The sequence below is a fragment of the Tupaia chinensis genome, unplaced genomic scaffold (assembly GCF_000334495.1).
Source record: "Tupaia chinensis unplaced genomic scaffold, TupChi_1.0 Scaffold000237_1, whole genome shotgun sequence".
NCBI lineage: Eukaryota > Metazoa > Chordata > Mammalia > Scandentia > Tupaiidae > Tupaia > Tupaia belangeri.
Window position 1 is genome coordinate 2,914,266 of NW_006159715.1, and position 5,397 is coordinate 2,919,662.

At 43.2% G+C, this 5,397-nt stretch overlaps 1 pseudogene; it reads right to left on the reverse strand.

The window, feature by feature from the left end:
- Positions 1–4,450: 4,450 nt before the first annotated feature.
- Positions 4,451–5,138, reverse strand: LOC102500966 (transcription elongation factor A protein-like 4; annotated as a pseudogene).
- Positions 5,139–5,397: the final 259 nt, after the last annotated feature.

The following is a 5,397-nucleotide window of genomic DNA, read 5'->3' on the forward strand; positions in this document are numbered from 1 at the left end:
TTCCCAACAAAAGGCTTTGCGTATTCTGCCTGCCTAGAATGTTCTTCTTTCTCTTTACCTGGTTAAACCTCAGGCTTGAAGATCTCAGTTCAGTCAATCTTCCCTCAACCTGTCCTGATCTCCGTGATGGATTAGACCTTTATTATGCTCTTAGAGCATCAGGCATCTCTCCTTGGCTGCCTCTGCCAAGGTGTAATCTTCTACTTTTGTGTGATTATTTGATTTATATGTATTTTTGTCATCAAACTACAAGCTTCATAAGGGCAGAGTGCCAATACTAGGTGCCTGGTGGTAGGCACCCAGTAAGTACCTATGGAGTGAATGAACCAGCTGTGCACAGTTTAATCTATCTTTGATGATTCAGAATGCAGTTCAAGAAGCTATAGTGCCTCAGGGTCATAATTATGAACCTCAATTAGCATCTCAAGATAAATGAGGAAATGGTTATTGGCTGTCCCTTTAGCCACAAGGTGGAGCTAGTCTGAGAAAGCCAGCCCCTAAACTCACCAAAAATATTTCTAGGCACCTGTAGCCACACCTTTGAAACAAGGGCTGGCATCCTGAAAGGCTTTGTTAAAATACAGATGAATCCTGAAAGGCTTTGTTAAAATACAGCATGGATATCATGTTAGTAGTCTGTACCAAGAGAAGTGTGAAAAAGTGAATAAGTGCCAAGATTCTGAAGCTGGGTTCACCTGGCTTCAAATCCAGTCTGTCACTTGCTGCCTCATACCCTCAATCACAACCTCCCTGTGCCTCATTTTCTTCTCCATTGTAAATAGAAATGTAAAGCTAATATCTGCATCAGTGGGTTGGTGGTAGGGGTAAAAGATATTCTAGACATAAGACACTTAGATCAGTGCCTGGCTCATTGCAAGCATGATAGGTGGGCTGTTATTCCAACCATCACTCATTCTTATCATGGTCAGAAAATGGATCAACGGATGGAATTTTTTATTTTTAATTAATTTTTTGTAGAGGAAGGATAAGATCAAATCCACAAGGGCAAAAAACAGGAGGTACCTGGATGGGTAGAGGCAGCATGGAGGATTGCAGGGACAAACTGCTGTTATTTCATTGTTCCTGGAAGCTGAGAGAGGGAGTAAGGAAGCCAGGAAGCTCAAGTGAAACCTTTGATTCTCTTCTAGGACTGATAATTACAGCCCTTGTATTTGGAGCTAATAAATAGAGCAATGAGGCTCCAGCTCTGGTCATGACTCAGACAGGCTCAGACTATAGGCATTTTGGAACCTCTCCAACACAGGCAGGTGGTGGTCGGGTGGGACAGCATGTGGGGTACAACAGGAACAGGCAAGAGAACCCACCCAGCTGGGAGACTGACTCCAAAGGGCCAAGCTAGGAAGGACAGTGCTTGCTCAGGTTCAAGGGGAAAGTCCTGACTTTCTTCAGGACTCCATCTTCTGGAGCATGACCATGGATGACCAGGAAGTAGGCTATCTAAATTCTTCCTTTCTCCTATTCTCCTTCTCTCTTGGAGCAATCCAAGTAGAATGAATTAAGAGAGTGGTCTGAACTGGATGCTTCAGGAAGTGCTGATAGTGAAGCCCTGTAGATCAGCCGGGAGGAGCAAGAACATGTATGAAAAGTGGAGGCAAAAAGCAGGAGCAAACAGATGGGTTAGAATAGAATTAGGAAGGAGCAAGGCAGAAGAGTCTAGGACAATTGCAAGCAGTCTTCAAGCATTTGTCACATCTCTACTGTGTGTACTCGTGGATCCATGGTCCAAGGACATGCTGATCTATCCTCCCCGCTCAACAAACACCATGGGTTTGCCAAGAGAAAGGTCTCAGAGAGTTCTAGAAAATTCTAGACTGGTTCCCAAGGCCCGTCTGGGCCACACCCTTGGCACTGCCCCAGAGAGGAGAGTTAGCCACTGTGCTGGCAGAAATCTAAAGTCCCTTTCACCATGTAGTCCAGCCTCTCCTCTCAATTGACAAGGATATAATTGGAGAATAGAATCCATGAAGAATGAAGGATAGGTTTAATTTGCACAAATGGAGTAACTAGAGGAAAACTGCATTGAGCACTTTTCAAGTTTTCAGTAAGAATATCAGGTGAGACTGTGTTGGGAAGAAAGCCAGTCTCTGCTGAGTTGCCACCTAGTCCATCAGCATAGACTTGGCACTGCTCTTTTGAGTATTGGTGGGTGTTCTATGAACCTTCCTATAGCCATTACAGTTTCTATCCTACACCAGAGCTATGAGATTATCCTGTTGGTAGCGTAGAAAGATATGGAAGAGTAAGCCATGGAATGAAATGCTCACTGAGAAGAAATACAGCATTGCACAAGGTTAGAGGCATAGTTATGTGTTCTAGGAGATATGCTGAGGTGGAGGAATATTCTTCAGAATCCATTTTGGTTTTGTTTTGTTTGCTTTGTTTAGTTTTGTGAGAGAGCATGTGTACTTGGCAGAGAGAGCAACACAGAAGAGAGAAAGAGAGAAAGAGAGGAAACATCTCTAATGGGGCATGGTCACGATTCCTTCTCTTCCACATCTCCATCCAAAATCCTGTTGGGATTTTGGGCATACATGCACATGTGCCCGATGTGTTTTTTAAGCTGCTGAGGCCAAGGCTTAAACCATATGGTCGGCCATGTGGGACCCAGTTCCTTAACCACTTGGCCATAGGTCAACCCCAGTTGAAGCTCTTTCTTGGGTCTTTGGCCAGTGGATGGTAAATAAGTTGATAAAGATGTGAAAGATTTTGAAAGAATTAAGGAACAAGCTAAGAACCATGGTTTAAGGTCAGACATTGGGGTATCCATAGAGGTAGAATGCTTCCTTGATAAACACAATGACAACTACTTGTACAAAAGGGATTTAATATGGAAGATGATATATCTCGTCATAAGAACTTTGTAACAGTGGTTTCTTCTATAGCCAGACTTTGTAAAACTAAATTCTACCTGTACCACTCACTTCATGAGGCCAGGGAAAATTATATAAACTTTCTGAGCTTCAAGGGGGAGTTTATATTATTTTCTAGGGGAAATAATAACACCTTCTTTGTATGATTTTTGTGGTTAATAAACGAATTAATACATGTAAAATTCTTACAACATTGCCAGGCGTATAACAAATGTTCAGTAAATATTAGCTATTATTATTGTAACTATGTTATTGTTGGTTATTATTCTGCCACTATCAAGATTGCAGCTGTAGAAGGGACAGGCCCATTATAAGATCACATCGTGAAATTCATTATGATAATTTCCTAGAGATATTTCAGGGTAATATTTGGGCAAAACAGCATTTTAGTTCTTCCTAGGGTTGTCTTGACTTGTGTTATAAATGACTGTATGGGAGCATTGTTCTCAAAGAGAGTCCCCTAGAAGTTCTTGGCCCATTCCAATCCCCTGAATGAACTCTGGAGACCTGCAAAGACACCCTTTCATCGGAGGTACAGGTCTGTGAGCAGACTTTCCCTGCAAATGAAAGTTGGTTGTTTTGGTAAATTAGTCCCATTCTCTCTACTATGCATGTCAAGGAGCTGCTGCTATAAGCCTTAAATTATTAGGTGCAGTTGTCTGTTTATTACTCACATGCAATCCTTTGGGTTACCATCAAGAGAGAATGGATATTGGAAAAGTCTTTAAGAGTAAAGGATCTCTTGACATAGACTTTGATCTCTGTCTGTCATCCTGTTAAACTATTTTTTTAATTAATTTTTTAAGGTTTTTGCCCTAGGTGCATGTACTCATTGGGAAGAGACAGAAAGAGAGAGAATGTGAGAAATCACCCTCAAGTAAGGATAGCCATGCCACAAAACCTTCTCCTCCATTCTCTTCTCAGGATTTTGAGCACACATGCACACCTGCCCTGAATGATTTTCAAGTTGCCAGGTCTGGGACTTGAATCATGGGCTGCCAGATGGGAGTCCAGTGCCTTAACCACTACATCAGTTGCTAGGCCCAAAATGTGAGAAATCATCCCCCCAGGGGGGGATGGCCACATTACAGTCCCTTCTTCCCCAGTTTCCTTTTGGTATTTGGAGCATGCATGCACATGTACCTGGAGTGTCTTTCAAGCTACTGGATCCAGAACTTGAACCACTCAGTTGGCCATGTGGGATCCGGCAACTTCAACCACCAGGCCACCAGATGGCCCTTAAGTTAAATGTATGGTTGTGATATAATTCACATGCCATAAGACTCACCCTTCTAAAATATTCAATTTAGTGGTTTTTAATATATTCACAAAGTTGTGCAATTATCAGGACTATCTTTTTTTTTTTCTGATAGTATAAGCTGCTTTATTTTTTCAAGAACCATAATGTCTTTACAATGCATATGGGTGAAAATTAGTTATTGAAACATACAGTGAGTGTCCCAATTGGGTCAAAAGGCTGCTGGTAACAGGAAGGACACCTGAAGCAGTGTACTGGATAAGATTAAAGCACAGAGCCTGGCAAATGCCTGCCAGGGCCACTACACATAAGGAATGTCTTCAGTGTCCCTTCTTGGGGCCCTGCAGCCAACCCTGGAATCCCTTGGCTCCCTTGAGTAAAAGGAGTCCTGTAAATTTCTTTGCATCCACAAAACCCACCCCAACTTCTGTCTGCTTTTTCTTGATTTATCTTCCGCCCTAGCCATATTGTCAAATTCTCTTATCATGTCCTCATTGCTGAAATTCATATCATGTACAGCCTCTTTATACTCCTTGAGGTACTGGGCCAGCCCCTTGTTGGTTTTTCTTTTGGCTTTCCTGGGAACATCATCCTCAGCTAAACGCTTTGGAGCAGCTCTTGTTTTACTCTCTGGCTTTCCCTCGCTCTCCAGATTTCCCTCACTTTCTGGCTTTCCCTCACTGTCTGGATTTCCCTCATGCTCTGGATTTCTTTCGTTTTTTGCCTTTCCCTTACTTCCTTGCTTTTCCTTGTCCTTCGGCATTTTCTCATTTTCTGGTTTTCCCTCATTTTCTAAGTTCTTGTCATTCAGAGTATGAACCACTTACTTCTGGCTTTCCCACATCCTGTGGCTGTTCTTCCTTTTCCATCTTTCCTTCTTCCAAAGGCATTCCTTCATTTTTATCGCAGGTTTTTGCCATGTTGAGATTTCACCTCCTTCTCTTGTCCTGCAGGGATTCTGGACAGGTTGCTCCTCCTTTTTCAGGCCCCGCAGACCGGCGGGGACCCCCGACAGGCCTGCGCCTCCTCAGACTCGTGGATGCCCGCTCACTGCTCGGCCGCTGCTGGGCAAACCAGGGAGCTGCTTCTGCATGGGTGCTGTGTGCCTACTGCAGTGGGATGGGCTATCAGGACTATCTTATTTCAGAAGATTTTCATCAGCCCAATAATAAATCCTGTACCCATTAGCAGTCACTTCCCATTTCCACTTCTCAACTAGAGGTGACCACGAAACCACTTGCTGCCTAT